Source organism: Callithrix jacchus, chromosome 18 (genome assembly GCF_049354715.1).
Source record: "Callithrix jacchus isolate 240 chromosome 18, calJac240_pri, whole genome shotgun sequence".
NCBI classification, from domain to species: Eukaryota; Metazoa; Chordata; class Mammalia; order Primates; family Cebidae; genus Callithrix; species Callithrix jacchus.
Genome location: NC_133519.1, coordinates 42,271,675 through 42,293,561, shown reverse-complemented (window position 1 = coordinate 42,293,561; position 21,887 = coordinate 42,271,675). Strand labels below are relative to the sequence as shown.

At 40.7% G+C, this 21,887-nt stretch overlaps 1 pseudogene; it reads right to left on the bottom strand.

The window, feature by feature from the left end:
• Window positions 1-10,151: 10,151 nt before the first annotated feature.
• On the bottom strand, window positions 10,152-10,663 carry LOC118149208 (small ribosomal subunit protein eS24 pseudogene; annotated as a pseudogene).
• Between the last annotated feature and the right edge of the window lie 11,224 nt (window positions 10,664-21,887).

Below are 21,887 nucleotides of genomic sequence, written 5' to 3'. Positions count from 1 at the left end.
TAGAAATTAAGAATGAATATGTTAAATAAATGAATAAACAGAAATGATGGCAACCAGGGAATCATTTGCCTTAGATGATGTAATCATAACTTTTATTTAATCATAGTCCAGAGACTTATGAACAATCATTTATGTTATCACCACTACCTTACATACCCTTTGTTCCACATATAACAACACTTACTGGGAACTTAATAGGCCCTTGGGGGAGGCAGCAAAGGTGGGGAGGAGAATAAGCTCCCTGTTAGGCTAAGGCCACGGAGGTTCTCAGTGCAGAACACACCCCTCATAGAGGCCACATCCTGGAGGATACAGTACAGTAACACAATAACCCCCATTCTCTGAACTCCTAATGAGGGTCATCCTCTTCCTGCCTGCCACTACCCCTCCCCAGCCACCTCCCCAGCAGCAGCTGGTGCCATGGGAATTTCTCACATCTAGGCAAGACAAACAAAGCACCACACCACAGACGCTGTGTGCTGGAGTGACTGTGAGGTATAGAGAAGTGACCCATGAGGGGATGCAACTTACGAGAATAGCTCATAAGAAAATAACACTGTTACAAAAGATATTCTCAGCAGAACTATTTTTCAGAAAAACAGTGTACAGAACTAAAAGCCACAGGAGTGTTGTAGAAGAGCCAGAAATAACATCATGGAAACCATCATGGAATACTACACAGCTATTAAAAATAACAAGATTATGGAATACAAACATGTAGAAATAGTCATGCCAAACAGTGTGAAGTGGCAGGTCACAATAATCAATGTGAAAATTAATTTATATGTCTCCATCAAATTGTCAAACAAAATGCTATAAAAATCTTGCATCCTGAGAGAGTAGAATGTTTACGAATTTATTCTAGCTCAACTTAAATAGACCACGCAACTGTATTATTACATTTCTATAGCAAGGTCATTCTCTCAGTCTGGCAATTTCTATTTCATACCTCCTTCATTAGCCTCAAACTTTTCAGCCTTCTCAAAGCAGAACCCTAGGAGTGGTCTGTGACCTTCCCTCTGATTGCTCACATTGGCAAGATAATCCCTCTTCTTTGCTATGGTCCAGCCACACAGACCTTTTGGATCTTTGGATCTGCTGAGTGCTCTCCTATCTGAAGGTGCCCTATGTGCCCCCGTGCCCCACATCAGTCAAGTCAATTGAAGTTTCATGTTTATGTGCCTCCAGTGCTATCATCACTCCAGGGAGCCTGCACTCTTTCCTTCACATCACTCGGCACATTTTCTCACTATAAATCTGTTTGCATGATTATTGCTTTACTATGTCCTCCTATCCCCAAGAGAGAGCAAGCTCCATGAGGAAGGTGATGATTAGTTTTATGTGCCAACTTGATCAGACTGAGGGAGGGCCCAGATATTTGGTGAAACGTTACTCTGGGTGTTTCTGTGAGGGTGCTTTAGATGAGATTAACATTCAAATTGGCAGACTGAGTAAAGCAGAGTGCCCTCCCTAACGTGACAGACCCCATCTAACCAAGTGCAGGCCTGCATAGAACGAAAGGCCGACTCCCCCAGGTAAGAGAGAATTCTTCCTGCCTGACTACCTTTGAACTGGGTCACTGGCTTTTTTTATCTTGCCTTCAGACTCAAACAGAAACATCAGTGCGTCCTGGGTCTTGAGACTGCTGGCCTTTGCCTACACTGTCAATCCTGGTTTGAAGGTCACCAGGTCAGACTGGAACTAAACCATCAGTTCTCCTGGGTTTCCAACTTGTTGACTCATCCTGCATATCTCAGGACTTGCCCACCTTCATAATCACATGAGCTCATTATTTCTAATAAATCTCTTTTGAGATATGTATTTCCCTTTAGTTTTGTTTTTCTGGAGAACCCTGACTAATACAAGGAATAATATCTTGGCTGTTCACAGTCGTGTATCTACCTAACACCAATACAGTGCCTGCCCTCAGACTGGTTGTCTAATACAACTTTACTGAATGAATGTATGTATGCATGGATAGATGGATGGGTGGATGGGTGGATGGATGGATGAAAATGATATGAATATAATTTAATATTTATTAAGTTTTATTTTTTCTACAAAAAATTCCCTGCAGTGTATGTAGACTACTGAATAATACCTGTACTTACTTGAGTAGTGCTTTCTATTTTTCAAAGCATTTTCATATACAATAATTTTTTTGATTCTTGGACCTCTATGAGATAGATAATATTCCACATTCACATTTGAAGAAATAGGAGTTTAGATAAATTAAGTAATTTGCCTAAGCTCACACAGTGAACTAAGTGGTAGAGCAAGGTATGGTATCTAAACCAGCTAGATTTGGGCCAAGGACTTGGACTCTTCTACCTCTGCAGTTATTTGTATGCCACTATGTTCACTGGTAGGTACGTTGGTGAACATGGGAGGTCTGAAAGGCACAGAAACATTATCCTGATGGGTCTTTGTGCTACTCAGGAATGATGGGAGAAGTTGGTGCTCCAGCCTGGGGAGAGGGTCCTGTCCCTGATCAGGTGGTATTGGAAGAGTGAGGTCGTGTGCCATGGGCAGTGAGCCTCAGACATGGCTCTCAGGTCACTCATATGCAACCCACAGCTGTTGAGTGCCTCATTTTCACTTTACTCTGGTGATCATACAAAAGTCAGATCAAATGCTCAACGAACGATTATTGCACCAGTGACTCTATAGACACCAAACTCAGATACAACACAGCAGAATGGCTAAAGCATGGGATCATAGTCTAAGACCCCGGGTTGAGACCCAAAGGTGTGGCCAGAAAAGGCAAATGACATGGAGAAGTCAAGGAGAGCCAACATTTATATTCCAGCACTGACTGTCCCTCTGGCAAAGCCATGACCTCATTTATCACCTTGTTTGTCTTATCTGAATATTTACAAAAATACCAGCTCAGAGAGCAGAGGTGTGGTGGGGGTAAAATGATGACTAACCAAATGAAGTTCTGATTCTCAATTTGGATGCAGAAAATCCTTTCCAGTGCCATATGCTTTTAGTGCTCTCTTGTTATCACTGCAATTTCACATCCTGTTAAAGCCTTCATCTTCTTTTCAGCCCCTGTCTACAGCAGCTTTCCATAGAGTTTGATGACAGCTGTGTCTGTTGGGAAAATCACAGCCTCATATTTCTCTCCTCAGAAGCATCCTAGGACTGTGATACATGCCACCACTTAATAAGGTGGGGGTTGCCGGGCCAGCAGTATGGGGGATGGTTATTCCTTCCCTGAAAACATATGAGGAGATCCAGAAGCTGCCTCCAGGTGAATGGCAGGTGGTACTGGAGGTTGACTGCATAGGCCCAATGCTAAGATTTACGCCAGACAATGATGACTAAGAAAAAGTCAGAACTTGGCTGGGCGCCGTGGCTCAAGCCTGTAATCCCAGCACTTTGGGAGGCCGAGGCGGGTGGATCATGAGGTCAAGAGATCGAGACCATCCAGGTCAACATGGTGAAACCCCGTCTCTACTAAAAATACAAAAAATTAGCTGGGCATAGTGGAGCGTGCCTGTAATCCCAGCTACTCGGGAGGCTGAGGCAGGAGAATTGCCCGAACCCAGGAGGCGGAGGTTGCGGTGAGCCGAGATCGCGCCATTGCACTCCAGCCTGGGTAACAAGAGCGAAACTCCGTCTCAAAAAAAAAAAAAAGAAAAAGTCAGAACTTGAATCTCATTGCCTCTCTCAGCCTTTTTGTATTATCAAATTACTAAAGTCCTGTATTATATTAACGATATTATACATAATTATTATATTAATTATATCAATACTTTTATATTATTAAAATAATAACCGTTAATTACTTGAGAGGCCCACTATACAACAATTAGAACAAATCTAAAAATGAAAATAGCTACCATTTTTAGCAACTGGTCTCTGTTACATTTTTTCATGTCTAACAATAACTCATTTTACTAATAAGAAAAATGAAATGTGAGATGCTAAGAGATACTTGCCTAGTAGGGAGTGGAGTTGGAAGTCAGGAGGTGAAGAGTCTTTTGCCAACTATGCTATTAATTAGCTGTGTGGCCTTAGGTAAGTCTCTTTACCTCTCTGGGCTTCAGTTTCCTTTCTGGAGAAAGGAAGTGAGTGACTGACTTGCAGATGGAATAGGTCCCTTCTTGCAACAGGTGTCTTCAGGATGAATGTTATTGCTTTCTCTCATCAATGATAATTTTGGTTCTTGTTGTGAGGTTTTCTTTGTTTTTATTTTTCTTAATCCACATAACTTCTGCATTATTCAGTTCTCAACTTGTCACCTTTCAGAGTTGATTTCTTTGACCAATACTGCTAAAATAGCTTATCCTCTCTCCTTCACTCATTATATCACTTGGTTTCATTTTCTTCATGTAACTTGCTTTCTTTTCTCTCTCTTTCTTCTTTTCTTCCTTCTCTCCTTCCCCCAAGAGAATGTCAGCTCTAGAGGGGAATTATATCACCTGCTCTGCTCATGCTTAAACACTGGTGTTGGGTCTCCTTTACCAAGCACCTCACAAAGTCTAAACACCCTGGCATGCCACACCCTATTGTCACACACTTTTTCACTGCAGAATAAACAATCGATAAATATTTATTGATTAAATTAATGAATCAATCCAGATTGTCACAAGTTCATTCAATTCTGCCACAGAAACTCTAACACTGTGCTGTTCAATGTGGTAGCCATTAGTCACATGTGGCTATTTAAATTTAAAGTAATTAAAACTAAAAGTTCAGTCCCTCAGCCTCACCAGCCACGTTTCAAGTGCTCAAGAGCCATGTGTGTCTAGTGGTTTGCATAATGGACAGTGCAGAATAGAATGTTTCTATCATCACAGAAAGTTCTGTTGGAGAGTGCTGGTCTAGATTCTGGCTCTTCCTCTCCAATCCCACTGTGGTCACTCACCTAGATTCTTGTAAGAGCCTCTGAACTGACAATAGTTTCTTTCCATGCTAGTCCTTTCTCCACATTGCCTTATTTATTTACTTCATGTATTAATGCAGCAAATGTATAAGGAGGACCTTCTATACGCCAGCACTATGCTAGGCACAGAGGAACAGTGTACAAGTTAGACCTAGTCCTGACACAATGAACTCTACAGACGATGTGAGTGGCATTCTCATGTTTAAAAACCAGTGCTGGCAAGACAAGGATGCCCTCTCTTACCACTCCTATTCGACATAGTATTGGAAGTTCTGGCCAGGGAAATCAGGCAAGAGAAAGAAATAAAGGGTACTGAAGTAGGTCGAGAGGAAGTCCAGTTGTCTCTGTTAGCAGATGACATGATTGTTTATTCAGAAAACCCCACTGTGTCAGCCCAAAATCTCCTTAAGCTGGATAGCAACTTCAGCAAAGTCTCAGGATACAAAATCAATGTGCAAAAATCACAAGCAATCCTACACACCAATAGTAGACAGAGAGCCAAATCATGAGTGAACTCCCATTCATAACTGCTTCAAAGAGAATAAAATACCTAGGGATACAACTAACAAAGGATGTAAAGAATATCTTCAAGGAGAACTACAAATCACTGCTCAAGGAAATAACAGAGGACATAAACAAATGAAAAAAGAATCAACATCATGAAAATGCCCATACTGCCCGAAGTAATTTATAGATTCAACACTATCCCCATCAAGCTACCATTGACTTTCTTCACAGAATTAGAAAAAACTACTTTAAATTGCATATGGAACCAAAAAAGACCCTGTATAGCCAAGACAATTCTAAGCAAAAAGAATAAAGCTGGAGGCATCATGCTACCTGATTTCAAACTATGCTACAAGGCTACAGTAACCAAAACAGCATGGTACTGGTACCAAAACAGATATATAGACCAATGGAAGAGAACAGAGGCCTCAGAAATAACACCACACATCTACAACAATCTTTGACAAACCCAACAAAAACAAGCATCAGGAAAAGGATTTCCTATTTAATAAATGGTGTTGGGAAAACTGACTAGCCATATGCAGAAAACTGGACCCTTTCCTTACACTTTATACAAAAATTAACTCAAGATGGATTAAAGACTTAAACATAAGACCTAAAACCATAAAAACCCTAGAAGAAAACCTAGGCAATACCATTCAAGATATAGGCATGAACAAACACTTTATGACTAAAACACCAAAAGCAATGGCTACAAAAGCTAAAATTGACCATTGGGATCTAATTAAATGAAAGAGCTTCTTCACAGCAAAAGAAACTATCATGAGAATGAACAATCTACAGAATAGGGGAAAATGTTTGCAATCTATCCATCTGACAAAGGGCTAATGTCCAGAATCTACAAAGAACTTAAACAAATTTATGAGAAAAAAACAAATGATCTCATCAAAAAGTGGGCAAAGGACATGAACAGACACTTTTCAAAAGAAGACATTTATGTGGCCAACAAACACATGAAAAAAAGCTTGTCATCACTGGTCATTAGAGAAATGCAAATCAAAACCACAAAGAGATACCACCTCATGCCAGTTAGAATGGCTATCATTAAAAAGTCAGGAAACAACAGATGCTGGAGAGGATGTGGAGAAATAGGAATGCTTTTACACTGTTAGTGAGAGTGTAAATTAGTTTAACCATTGTTGAAGACAGTGTGGTGATTCCTCATGGATTCTGAACTAGAAATACCATTTGACCTAGCAATCCCATTACTGGGTATATACCCAAAGGATTATAAATTATTCTACTATAAAGACACTTGTTCATGTATGTTTATTGCAGCACTATTCACAAAAGCAAAGACTTGGAACCAACCTAAATGCCCATCAATGATAGAGTGGATAAAGAAAATGTGGCACATATATACCATGGAATACTATGCAGCCATGAAAAAGGATGAGTTCATGTCCTTTGCAGGGACATGGATAAGGCTGTAAACCATCATTCTCAGCAAATTAATACAGGAACAGAAAACCAGGCACTGCATGTTCTCACTCATAAGTGGGAGTTGAACAATGAGAACATATAGACATAGGGAGGGGAATATCACACACTGGGGATTGTCAGGAGGTGGGGGACTAGGAGAGGGATAGCATTAGGAGAAATATGTAATGTAGATGATGGGTTGATGGGTGCAGCAAACCACTATGGCATGTGTATACCTATGTAATAAACCTGCACGTTCTGCACATGTAACCCAGAACTTAAAGTATAATATAAAAAAAACCAAAACAGTGCTGGATCCCCCTTACCAAAGTCCCTTACAGTGTTCCTAGGACCCTGTGCTGTGCTCTGCAGGATGCAGCCCAGAGTCAACTCTGCTTTCTCAGGAGGGGATCAGCCAAAACAACAGTTCCTGTATGTGGGGAGCCAAAACAACAGCTCCTTTATGTAGGTTGGGGGGCATATATGGTGTGTGTGTGTGTGTGTGTGTGTGTGTGTGTGTGAGAGAGAGAGTGTGTGAGATGAGATGAGGTGAGGTATGCTGGGGGGAGAGTGTGTGTGGTCAGATGTGAAGTGTGGGATGTGTGGTGGATTATTGAGGGTGTGGTGGTAGTGTGTGTGTGTGTGTGGGTGTGTGTGGCAGGGTATGAGGGTATGTGGTGGGATGTGTGGGGTGTGTGTTGGGGGTGTATGTGTGTTGCAGGATTTGGGGGTTGTGTGGTGGGTTGTGTGGAGGGGTATGTGTGGTGTTGGGAAAAGTGGCTACCATCAGGGGGTGTGGTGGGGTGGGATATGTATGGCGGGAGAGTGTGTGTGGGGTGGGTGTAGAATATGTGTGGGGAGGTGTATATGGGAGGTGTGTGTGTGTGGTGCGTGTGTGTGAAGTGGTGTGGGGGTGTGGTGGTATGAAGGGTATGGGGTTGTGTGGGTTGGGTGTGAAGTATGTGTGTTTGCTGGGAGGATGTGTGTATGTATGGTGAGGTATGTGGGGAGTGGGGTATGTAGTGGGATGTGTGAGATGCATGTTTGGTCAGGGGATGTGTATGGGGGTGTGAAGTGGGGTATGTGTATCTGTGTGTGTGGTAGGATGTGGGGTGGGATGGCAGCATGTATGGTGTGTGTATGGGGGTGTGTGTGTGTGTGTGGTGGTGGTGTGTGTGTGTGTATGCATCTGTGCTGGCAGTAGGGGCTGCTGCCCATGGGTTGGGGTTGTGCCTTCTGGTGCTTGAGTTGGGATGCATGGAGTTTGATGGCCTGGTGCCCTACAGTTTCAATTTCACTCTTCCCCATCACCTCTCCCATGGTTCTGTACCAGGTCCTCCACCCACCACCTCACCACCTTCCCTGTTCTCTGCATGCCCAGTCATACCTCAGTGCTTTTGCACAGCCCTGTCCCCTAGCGGGCTATGCTTTCTCAACAGCTTAACCTGATGAATGCGCTCATCCTTCAAAACCCACTTCAAATATCACTTTCTGTGAATTTTTTTCAGCAACCCAGAGGGGCGGCCTTTTCTCTGTATGTCCACAGATATCTGTTATTAGATCTAGTATAACATCTGCCAGGTATACCCCAATCCCCATTTATGTAAGCCTCCCTCCAGCGGAGTGTAGTTCCTCCAGGTGAACAATTTATTTGTCATCATAGCCCTAGTGCATAAAATAGGACAAATGATTTTGGAAAAATGATAGACAGCAAATGGATGAACAAATGAGTGTGAATGTTATGAAAATGGCTGGCTCGTCTGCAGTTCCTTTGTGGGGCTGCACTGGTTCTAGAACTTCAAAATAGAACCATAACTGTCAACTTGCTCTTAACGAAGATAAAATATTATTTTTCTTCTTATCGTTCTTATTTCTTACTCCAAATGTCCTTTCTACCCTGTTTTTTCACAAGGAAACATCTTTTCTTTTTTGCTTCTAAAAGCTTTTCTTTATGATCAGCCAAAACTCTCGGATCAAATACTTCACTTCCAAATGCCATACACCCCAAGACGATCTTTCTTCTAATTGATGAAATGCCTCTTTGCTACCAAAACGCTCACCAGCCCTTCCCAACTTTGACATTAGGAATCCAGTAAGAACTGTTTTACACAAGCTAGAAATTGTTGTCGTTACAATTATTGCATTACTATGTGAGTGTTTAATAAACCAGTCTGAACCAGGTTTAACAGGTCATAATTTTTCCCAAACCTTTAAAAATACAATCAAACCAAAGGAAAAGCTCATGAAATACCCAGAGTTTTTCTCCCAGCTGCCTTGGGTGTAATCCTCTATTCACCCCAGTATGTTCTTTTTTTTTTTTGAGACGGAGTTTCGCTCTTGTTACCCAGGCTGGAGTGCAATGGCGCGATCTCAGCTCACCGCAACCTCCGCCTCCTGGGTTCAGGCAATTCTCCTGCCTCAGCCTCCTGAGTAGCTGGGATTACAGGCACGCGCCACCGTGCCCAGCTAATTTTTTGTATTTTTAGTAGAGACGGGGTTTCACCATGTTTACCAGGATGGTCTCGATCTCTTGACCTCAGGATCTACCCGCCTCTGCCTCCCAAAGTGCTGGGATTACAGGCGTGAGCCACTCACCCCAGTATGTTCTTTCCTTCCTTCTTTCTTTCTTTTTTTGGAGTTTTGCTCGTTGCTCAGGCTGGAGTGCAATGCTGCAATCTCGGTTCACCGCAATCTCTGACTCTCAGGTTCAAGCAATTCTCCTGCCTCAGCCTCCTGAGTAGTTGTGATTACAGGCATGCGCCACTATGCCTGGCCAATTGTTTTTTGTATTTTTAGTAGAGACAGGGTTTCACCATGTTTCTGAGGCTGGTCCCGAACTCCCGACCTCAGGTGATCCACCCGCCTCAGCCTCCCAAAGTGCTGGGATTACAGGCCTTAGCTACTGTGCACGGTTTTTTTTTTTTGAGACAGAGTTTCGTTCTTGTCACCTAGGATGGAGTGCAATGGAGCGATCTCCACTCACTACAACCTCTGCCTCCTGGGTTCAAGCGATTCTCCTGCCTCAGCCTCTCAAGTAGCTAGGATTACAGGTGCCTGCCACCACGTGCAGCTAATATTTTTTGTATTTTTAGTAGAGACGGAATTTCACTATGTTGGCCAGGCTAGTCTCGAACTCCTGACCTCAGGTGATCCACCCACCTTGACTTCCCAAAGTGCTGAGATTATAGGCATGAGCCACCGCGCCCAGCCCCAGTGTGTTATTTCTATGGTTCTTCAAAAGGAAAGAAGGGTCCCTGACACCCCTCAACAAGCCAGTTCAACAAGCCAATATATTTTTTTTTCACACAAAAGTTTTTAGTTTATTAATAAGCTTCTCGTGAAAAATCCACAACGGCCATAGATAACATCATTGCGGCACCTTTTACTCCTTCCGCTTTTTGCCAGCACCAACATTGGCCTTTGCAGTCCCCCTGACTTTCTTCATTCTGTTCTTGCGTTCCTTTCGTTGCTTTCTTGAGGTCTTCTTCTTCTCATACAGGCCATGTCTTGCAAGTCTATGTTTGGGTTCATTTTTCTTTGCATAATCCAGGGAATCATAAATCATGCCAAAGCCAGTTGTCTTGCCACCACCAAAATGAGTTCTGAATCCAAATACAAAAATGACATCAGGTGTGGTCTTGTACATTTTAGCTAGTTTTTCCCGAATTTCTGTCTTAGGCACTGTTGCCTTCAGTGAAGGACATCAATGACCATTTGTTTCCTCTGAAGTGGTCGGTTGGTCATGAACTTTCTAATGCGGATAGTTACTGTGTCGTTCATGATGGCGGCCTATCCTTAGACAGCCGAGGAGGAAAAAAGCAACAAGCCAATATTAATACATCCAACTAACTTGTTAAATTTTTGGGGTTCAAACAGATTTTCTTGATATTACAGGATATTTTAAGTGAGAAGATTCATCTGCTCCGTCATATCAGCAGGCACATGATCAGAGCAGGGAGCTGGATATGTTTACAAAAGCATGCAGCCTGCAGCCCTAGCTTCTTCATGCCCTCCCCAGCCGTTTGAGTTTCATGCCTTTTGCTACCTGTTGAAAAGGGCAAAGTGGGTTAGAATATATCCATAATCACCATTCCTTTGAAATACTTCAGTTAAATTTGCTAGTATTAACAGAACAAGATTTCATCATTACAAATTCCTAGTTGCTAAAATCCTTAGTCACTTAATCAGCAATACTAAGAAGCTAAGCCACATCTAGCCCTTGTTAAATCTAAAATTTTAAATACACAAAATTACAATCCTTGGCTAGAGTGTGCATCGGGTGTGTGTTTGTGTGTGTGTGTGTCAATCATCAGGGTTTCAGTAGATATTAAGCAGCCTCCAAGTGAGTGAGTGTAAAAAATAAAAGCTTGCCAGAGGCTCAAGACTTTTTCTACAGAAGAGAGAATCTTCCCTGGTTTGTCAAACTTTTGCTGTCTTGTAGCCACGAAAAAAACATGATCTTAATGTAAAGGAAGTACTATGAATTTCTCAGGAAAGGGTGTTGTGTAAGTATAGTGGTTCTGCCTCATTATCTTGGCTTAACCTAGAAAATTGAAAGCTACAGTGACACATTAACCTACCTCAAGTATATCTACAGGCTTAAGGAGGACACTGGGCAGTTGTTCTCCATCTTAGGGAAAATCAAAAGAGAAATAAAATGGATTAAGTTTCGACACCAAAGAGCACAATCATACTTAAGACAAAACATATTTGTTATAAAGGTAATTTATGCAGATTTCCTAAAGAAAGCATGAAACTTGACAACTATTTATTGAATGACTGTTGTGTAGAAGGCTAGGGTTGTGGAGAACAGAAAGAAAAGTAAGATGCATATAGTCTACGCTCTCCAAGAGGTCCTGATCTAGTTGGAAAGATTAGACATTTACTCACAAAATGATAGGTAATGTAAGATAATAACTCCTTTGACGTGCTTCTGGATTTGGCTTGCAAGTATTTTGTTGAGAATTTTTGCATCAATGATCAAGAATATGGACCTGAAGTTTTCTTTTTTTGTTGCATCTGCCAAGTTTTGGTATCTGGATTATGCTGGCCTCAGAATGAGTTAGGGAGGAATACCTTCTCCTCAATTTTTTGGAATAATTTCTCTAAGAATGTTAAGAACTATCTTCTTTGTATATCTGGTAGAATTTGGCTATGAATCCATCAGGTTCTTGTCTTTTGCTATTGTTGTTGGTAGGCTATTTATTACTGATTCAACTTCAGAGCTTGTCATTGTTCTGTTCAAGTATCAGTTTCTTCTTGCTTCAGTCTTGGGAGGGTGTATGTGTCTAGGAGTTTATTTAATCTCTTCTAGGTTTTCTAGTTCACGTGCACAGAGGTATTTGTAGTAGTTTCTGACGGTCATTTTTACTTCCACGGGATCAGTAGTAACATTGCCTTCATCATTTTTAATTGTGTTTATTTGGATCTTCTCTCTTTTCTTTTTTATTGGTCTAGCTAGTGGCCTATTTATCTTATTAATTTTTTTCAGAAAACCAACTCCTGGATTTATTGATTATTTAAATGGCTTTTGGTGTTTCCATTTCCTTTACTTCAGCTCTGATTCTGATGATTTCTTGTTATCTGTTAGCTCTGGGATTGATTTATTTGGGCTTCTCTAGTTAGTTCAGTTCCAATATTAGGTTGCTAATTTGAAATCTTTCTAACCTATTGATGTGGGCACCTATTGCTATGAATTTCCCTCTTAATACTGCTTTAGATATGTCCTGGAGATACTGGTGTGTTGTATCTTTGTTCTCATTATTTTCAAAGAACTTAACTTCTGCCTTAATTTCATTATTTATCCAAAAGTCATACAGGAGCATGTTGCTTAATTTCCATGTCATTGTATGGTTTTGAGCTATTTTCTTTGTCCTGACTTCTATTTTTATCACACTGTGGTCTGAGAGTACTTTTGGTATGGTTTTGGGGTTTTTTGCATATGCTGAGGATTGTTTTATGTCCAATTATGTGGTAAATTTTGGAGTATGTGCCATATATGGTGATGATAAGAATGTACATTCTGTTGTTTTGTGGTGGAGAATTCTGTAGAGGTCTATAAGATCCATTTGGTCCAATCTAGCAGCCCATAAAAAAGCTAATCCACTGCAATCAAGTAGGCTTCATCCCAGGGATATGAGGTTGATTCAACATATGCAAATCAATAAATGTGATTTATCACATAAACGGAACTAAAGACAAAACCACATGATTATCTCAACAGATGTAGAAAAGGTTTTTGATAAAATTTAACACCCTTTCATGTTAAAACCTCTCAATAAACTAGGTATTGAAGAAACATGCCTCTTCAAGAAGAGCCATCTATGACAAACACACAATCAACGTTATAATAAAAGCCATCTATGACAAACCCACAATCAACATTATACTGAATGGGCAAAAGCTGGAAGCATTCCCCCTTGAAAACTGGCACAAGAAAAGGATACCCTCTCTCATTGCTCCCATTTAACATGACATTAGAAGTTCTAGCCAGAGAAGTCAGGCAGGAGAAAAAAATAAAGGCATCTAAATATGAGGAAAGGAAATTGAACTATCTCTGTAGATGACATGATTCTGTATCTAGAAAACCCCATAGTCTCAGCTGAAAATCTCCTTCAGCTGATGAACAACTCCAGTAAAGCTTCAGGATACAAAATCAGTGTACAAAAATTGCTGGCATTTCTATACACCACCAACAGCTAAGCCAAGAGCCAAATCAGAAAGGCAATCCCATTCACAACTGCCACAAAAAGAATAAAATACCTAGAAATACAGCTAACCAGGAAGGTAAAAGATTTCTACAATAAGAATTATAAAACGCTGTTCCAAGAAGTCAGAGACACAAACAAATGGAAAAACATCCCATGGATGGGAAGAACCAGTATCATTAAAATGGCCATACTGCCCAAATAAATGTACAGATTCAAGAATATTTCTATCATTCTACCAATGATATTCTTCATAGAACTAGAAAAAACAATTTTAAAATTCATATGGAACAAAAAAAGAGCCCCAATACTCAAGGCGATCATAAATAAAAAGAACAAAGCTGGAGGCATCATATTACCTATTGCTACAGGGCTGCAGTAACCAAAACAGCATGGTACTCATACAAAAACAGGAAAATAGACCAATGGAATAGAATAGTGAGACCAAAAAAAAAAAAAAAAAGGCTGCACACCTATGACCATCTGATCTTCAACAAAGCTGACAAGAACAAGCAATGGGGAAAAGATTCCCTATTCAATAAATGGTGCTGGGATAACTGGCTAGCCATATGTAGAAGACTGAAGCTGGACCCCTCTCTCACATCATATACAAAAATTAACTCAAGATGAATTAAATACTTACATGTAAAAATCAGAACTATAAAAACACTAGAAGACAACCTAGGCAATACCATCTTGAATATAGGAATGGGAAAAAATTTATGACAAAGACATAGAAAGCAATCACAACAAAAGCACAAATTGACAAGTGGGAACTAATTAAATTTAAGAGCTTCTGCACAGCAAAAGAAACTATCAACAGAGTAAATATACAACCTACAGAATGAGAGAAAATATTTGCAAACTATGCCTCTGACAAAAGTCTAACATTTAGCATCTATAAGAAACTTAAATTTACAAGAGAAAAACACACAGCCCCATTAAAAAGTGGGCAAAGGACATGAACAGACACTTTTCCAAATAAGATATACATGCAGCCAACAAGCATATGAAAAAAGCTGAATATCACTGATCATTAAAGAATGCAAATCAAAACCACAATGATAACAGTCAGAATGGTTACTACTAAAAAGCCAAAAAATAACAGATGCAGGAAAGGTTGTGGAGAAAATGGAACACTTATACACTGTTGGTGGAAATGTAAATTAGTTCAACCATTGTAGAAAACAGTATGGTGATTCCTCAAAGAGCTAAAAGCAGAACCATTTTACCTAGCAATCGCATTACTGGGTATATACCCAGAGGAACATAAATCATTCTACCATAAAGACTTATGCATGTGAATATTCATTGCAGCACTATTCACAATGGTAAAGACCTAAATTGAATCCACATAAATGCCCATCAGTGACACACTGGATAAAGAAAATGTGGTACATATACACCATGGAACATTATCTTCAGCCATAAAAAAAAAAAAAAGAATGAAATCATGTCTTTTGTGGGAACATGGATCGAACTAGAGGCTAACATCCTTAGCAAACTAATGCAGGAATGGAAAGCCAAATACCATATGTTCTTACTTATAAGTAGAAGCTAAATGATGACAACTCATGAACATAAAGAAGGAAACAATGGACACTGGGGCCTACTTGAAGGTGGAGGATGGGAGGAGGGAGAGGAGCAGAAAAGATAACTATTGGGTACTGGGCTTAATACTGGGTGATAAAATAATCTATACAACAAACCCCCATGACATGAGTTTACCTATGTAACAAACCTTCATGTGTACCCCAGAACTTAAAATAAAAGATAATAACTCAAAATATGGCATAAGACAGTATACATAGGGACAAGAAAGTGGGAAAGTCAAGTACTCAGAACACTCTGAGTCCAGAATAGAGAGAGAACCTCACGGGCTGGAGGAACCGAAAATCTCGGTGTTGAGCCTGGAAGGATGGAAAGGATTTTGAGGAGAAGAGAGGAGGAAAAGAAGGTGGAGGAAGAGGAAGGGCACATTAAGAGGGGTTACCAAATATCTTTAAATTAAGCTAGATGAACAAATGCTGTGTGATTGTACTTACATGAGATATCTAGAGCAGTCAAATTCATAGAGACTGAAAGTTGAATGGTGGTTGCCATGGGCCGGGAGGAGAGGACAGAGAGCTATTCTTTAATGGGTACAGAGTTTCATTTTAGGAAGAGGAACTAGTTCTGGAGATGAATGATGGTGATGGTTTCACAACAATATAAATGTACCTAATGCAACTGATCTGTACACATAAAAATGGTTAAAATTGTACGTTTTGTTATGTGTATTTTACAACTAAAAAAAGAAAGCTTGAGGTAGCCAACCATCTGTCCATAAAGGAGTAGAGGTGAACTCTTGAGGTCTCTTTTTTTTCTATGACTCCATATTAACCATAGGTGTGGCCCATGCGACAGCAATGTGAAATGATTAAATATCATCTATTCCTGGACTGCTGCACCTTAAGAAGGTATTTAATGGCTGTGGTTGACTACCCCACAGCTTTTCTCCTCTTCCTTCTTTACACATAAAGTCCTCTTCCCCCAGAGAAGCCATTCACTCACTTTCCTAGCTTCACTGAAGGTAGATCACAAACATGGAGCCCTCTCCTGGCCCAAGGTACCTAAGAAAAAAATCTACTAGGGGGTATATTCTTAGAAAACTTTTCCACCCTATTTTAAAAAAAGAGAAAGAGCACTCTAATGGGATGGACTCTTTCCCTGTCTTCTTTTGGATGTAGTTGTGTGAGGATATTCTGTTTAGCCAAATGGCTTAGGCGGCCATCTTCCATCCACAGGGGAGAGACTAAAGGAGACAGATCAATTCATCAGGAATTGCAGCAACCCCTGTGCTGTATTAACCACTCTCAGAAAATAGACCCCCTTATTGTTTCAGCCTTTTAGTTTAATGTTCTGTTTACTGGTAGCCAAAATCATTACAATAGACAGGCTATGGTAGTACAGAAATAGCTTTGTGATGCATCGTGGGGAGTCTATATTCAGCTGGAGTTTACTCTTGCCTCCAAAAGACAAAGGTGTTTATTTCCCTTTTTCTTCACTGCATGGTAGGCAAAAGAAAAAATACGAAGAGCAGGGTGCAAAACCAAAAAGGACATCCAGCACTGGGTTTGAAAAGACACAGGATCATCAGGAAATAAGCTGATAGTAAATGAAGTAAAGAGCCAGTATTTTGCCATGTATTGGAAAGAATCAGATTCTCCTTTGTAATGGAAAAAGGTTGTATAGAAAGGAAACATTGGATAAGAGAATAAACAAAGACTGAGGACTGTGAAGATGCAAGCAAGCACTATCCAGTAGAGAATGGAGAAGGATACCAACAGTGTAGGCTAAGAAAAGGATCAGGAGAGTCCAGAGAGAAACCCAAGGTCTACACCAGACCATTGTTTTTCTCAACTCAGCTCTATAGGTTTCTGTAATCCTCAGCTAAGCTTTTTACTTTTCTTGTAAAAACACAAGTTAAGTGCCGCTCAAGCTATTGGTATGGATAGATATCAGGTCTATATGGGTCTGCTTTGATTCTTGAAATAGAGATTCTGGTACTCTTTTGTCAGAAGATCTTTCTCTCAAGGCAATCATCTTTGTTGGGATATTACAATTTGAATATTTATTAAGCACTTTTATTAGCTAGAAGTATGACTGCTACCTCCAAAGTTGATCAGACAGCCAGAGCAAGAAAGGGAAGACAGCTCCATCTGTCCATTAAAGATGCTGGCAGTCCTGAGAGAGAGGTCCAGGAAGGGGGCAATCTGTCACATCTCAGCTACACATGTCCTGTGGTACTTTAAACAGGAACCAAGATACTGTGCTAGGCAGCTGTCCCTGAGGAACGGCACTCCTTAACTCAAGGCAACTAGAATTAAACCACTTATATTTCCAGAAAGGAAGAGATGTATTCCTTAGCATGACCTACCTCCGTCCTCATGCTCACACACTAGTTTTTTTTTTAAGGGATCCTCAATTTCCCTGACAAGAAGCTAATCTTAATGCTTTACAAAGGAACACGTAAAAAAATTCAGAGCCATGAATGAATGCATACAAATATCCTCATAAAACAGAACCCCCTGTGAAATATGGCTGATCCCACACATCAGGGTTTAGTAAACCTCCCCACAAGGCTCAGCATGCTTTAGGGCTAAAAACAGAATTAGAAGCTTCAATTCATATCATCTGATTCTGATCAGGTGCAGTCTTTTGGCTATTCTCTCTGCATTCAAAGAATGTGATATTATTCCCCTGAGAGCACACAAACTTTACGAGCTTCAGACTCCTAATGGAGATATAAGTGCTTGCCTCTGGTGAAAATCAATTTCCATGGAACATGTGACACAAGCACTGCCTTTTGGGCCTCACATAAATCAAGTTTTTGTTTTTGTTTTAGAGACAGGGTCTCACTCTGTTGCCCAGGCTGGAGTGCAGTGGTGCGATCTCTACTCCCTGAAACCTCCACCTCTTCAGTTCAGGTGATTCTCCTGCCTCAGTCTCCCAAGTAACTAGTACTGCAGGCACCCACCGCCACACCCAGCTAATTTTTGTAACTCTTTGTGGAGATGTGGTTTCACTATGTTGTCCAGGGTGGTCTCAAACTCCTAACCTCAGGTGATCTGCCCCCCTTGGGCTCTGACACTGCTGGGATTACAGGCATGAGCTACCACACTTGGCCAAGTGTAATACCAGAAAGACTTTTCTCATTAAATCTGTTCTTTAGGTAAGTGGTCCTCAAAGGGCTTGTGTGTCTTGATGGTCCTTAGGGTCTTCCTGGGCTCGAGGCTCTGTTCTATTCATGTTTTCTAAAGTGGCTGTATTAGTCTGTTCTCACACTGCTATAAAGAACCACCTGAGCCTGGGTACTTTATATGGAAAAGAGGTTTAATTGGCTCTGTTCTGCAGGCTTAACAGGAAGCATGACTGGGAGGCCTCAGGAAACTTATAATCATGGTCAAAGGCTAAGGGGAAGCAAGCAGGTCTTACCATGGAGGAGCAAGAGAGAGAAAGACAGCAAAGGGGGAAGTGACAGACACACACACACACACACACACACACACTTTTAAACCCCATCAGATCTTGTGCAAACACACTCACTATCACGAGAACAGCAAGGGGGAAATCTGCCCCCATGATGTAATCACTTCCCAAAGGTCCCTCCTCCAACACTGGGAATAACAACTCAAGATGAGATTTGGGTGGGGACACAGAGACAAACCATAGGAGTGGGTGATGTGGAGCAGTGGGAATAGCACAGAGTTTGACCTGGGTTTAAATTAGAAGTCTGCTGCTTCCTCACCGTGTGATATTAGACACATTAACTCATTTTTCTGGGCACTTACCTTGTAGGGTTGATGTGAGACAATATATTAAGTAAAGTACCTAACATAACACAAAAAGATCAGATTATCCAAGTGAACTCACATAATAGAGATCTCACCCAGTATCACACTTTGCTAATAATTTCAATGAAACAAGCAATTACAAATGAAGCAGGGAGTGGCTTTAGGACCAATGCAATGTCCCAAGTCCTTCCATGACACATCAAGATATTCTGTTGCCCAGATTAACACAGATCTTCCAGCCATGTATGTGGCTCATCACCTACACAGAAAAGCACCATCAAGAAATCTCTTCATATTATGCTCAGATAGTTATATAATTTACCTGAACTTTCCTCAGAACCCATGCCCAATACAAATATAGTTTCCAAATTTTTTACAAATGAGCAATCCAGGTAGATCGGGTACCTCCTTTTAAAAGAATTCTATAGATAAGGACCCTGAACTAGCAAATATCATTAATGTGTTTACCTAGAGTCCTGTCATATGTTCATGTGAAGATCTGATTGTTACCTTCCTTCCTTCTTTCCCATGGAATTCCCTTAGGCAGCAAGAAAGAATGGATTGTAGATACGTTTTTTAACATTTCCTACCCAGCACCTAACCCAAACTAGGACTTGATGAACAGTAGTTTTTATCACATTATTAAGAATAATAATGATAATAGAACTATGCTTACACTTTCATTTTCACTGACTTACCAGGTCTTGAAGGATTCAGCCTGACTGTCTCCTGCCACTACCCATTGAGGCTTCACTTCCCCCATTGTGTGGGATTCTTATCTCTGTCTTTCCTTCCTTGTTCTATTCTGCTTTTTACCCATCGTTCAAGTACAGTCCAAGTGCTCCTTCCTCCTGCAAACTTCCAAGCCTATGTACACCCTTTTTGATATCACCCCTTTGTACCCTCTATAATCCATGATCTAACACTGAAACTAGAGTATCCTATGTTTCACTCTTTCTTACTTTTGCAGGCGTAATATTCTTTTTTTCTCTCTGAATAGATTATGAGCACCATGAGAGCTGAGAGTGCTAACTTCATTTGAGTCACCTACACAAGAAGTATCCCTTGAGCCACCTCCCCAACAAATGTGGCCCCCTTGCTATTGGTTCTATCACATTCACTTGCCATATTGTGATGATATAATAATTTCTTGTAATGCTTCATTTAATTATTGTCTTTCCTTATGGGCCGCAAACTCCAGGAGGAAGGGTCTTTTCTCTCTTGCCCACTCATATTCCTAGTGCCTGACTTTGCGCCTGGCAAAAAGTAGATAATTAGTAAACATTTGTTGAGGAAATAGGTTTTCCAGTGGTAAAACGAGGTAAAGAAGCTTATTAATTTATATAATGAACATACGGAGTATCTACTCTAGATGCTCAGGTTGCAAAGATGAGTAAGACATGATTTCAGTCATCTGGTCTCTGGACTGAAAAAGTTTGAGCCAATTTCTTTACCACCACTGTTTATGTCTTCAGATACATACAGAAGAGATTTGCAGATAAAATCAACCAAATCCCATTAATTAAACCCAATGAGTTACTAGAAGGAGAGGAGAAAAATCAACGCTTCTCTGGGAGGGTATGGGTGCTCCCTGGAAAACTTCTCCCCTCCCCTGCCCCGTTCCCCTTCCTCTGGCCCAGCTGGCCACCGTATGTACTTTTCTACTGGCCCCCAATTCATGTGAAAAGCAGTCCTTAAACTGAGCTCTAATTCAGTAGCTACTACATCTTTCTCCTGCCCCTCACCTCCATTTTCCTTGTGGGCAGTACTACATTTGTGTAGCTATATGCTAGGACCCATCTCTGGAAACCTATTTTTAGAATCAGGCAATTAGAGTAGCATTCCAACCTGTTTGTAACAGGTTTGGCCACCAACATAACAAATTCAAAGCTACATGCTAATTTACTACATGTTCAAACCAGATAATAATATATATTTAATTTTATCCATCTTAATCTCACCCTTGTAACAAAAGCCATCTATTTTCATTGTCTTTCCGAAATCAGTGCACTTAAGTGTTTTGTCCAAGGCAAGTCCATTCTTCAGTCTTCTGAGAAACAAGCAAAGCAAAAATTTGGTGGGGTATTTTTGTTAGATTTTATGGAAGCCACAGAGAACCTCTAAGAGACCAATCTCTCAGCTCCTCCTGAAAGAATTATGGAATAGAAACAGATGGATTCATTGATGATATTTTCTCAAGTATACAAAGTGACTTCCTTTCTCCTTCCCTCCCTTCTTTCTTTCCTTTCTTCTCTACTTTTTTTCTTTCTTTGCCAAATAATTATGTCATGCAACTCATCAATACCAACATCACCAGCTGCCTGCAGCCATACAGCAAAAAGATTGATTCTCTCAAAACAACCTGCTGGATGCTTCTTTTTCCCAATTAAATCTTCTTCCTCCTAATGCTCCTGTCTTTTTCTTCCCTCCTGGAAGGTTACTTTCAGGTCCCTGGTACACTCTTCAAAGCCTTTCTCGATACCTTGCCTTCCTCCATTGCCATACGTTAGTGACTATTTCTCTGCCCCTCCACTACGCTGGAGCCCTTGGAGGTAGGACTGGTGTCTCATTTGCCTTAGCATTGCCAGTGCCTTTAAGAGGTCCTGGCACATGGTGAGTGTTCAGTAAGTGTTTGAATCTAATGAATACATTTAAAAAAATGTTAAATCAGTGAACGGTCCAAGAGGTACAAAAGAAGTCAGTTTAATGATTCACGTTTGAGCACTTACTTCATCCATCTGCGATGAAGGAATAAAAAGCAAGGGATACTATAGGCAACAACAACCCATCCTGTGAAGCCAGGGCAGTGGAGAGGCAGTAACAGCAAAGGAAAATAGAGATTCCAACTGTGCCTTATGTAGTCTTTGGGGACAGTTGGGCAATGCTGATTTAAGGAAAAACTTAGGGAAAAACATAAAAAACCTCCTTCAAATGGTTTCAATCAAGCCAATGAAACCCCTTTCCATTTTTCAAAAGTCAGCACATTTTCCTCCCTCTTTA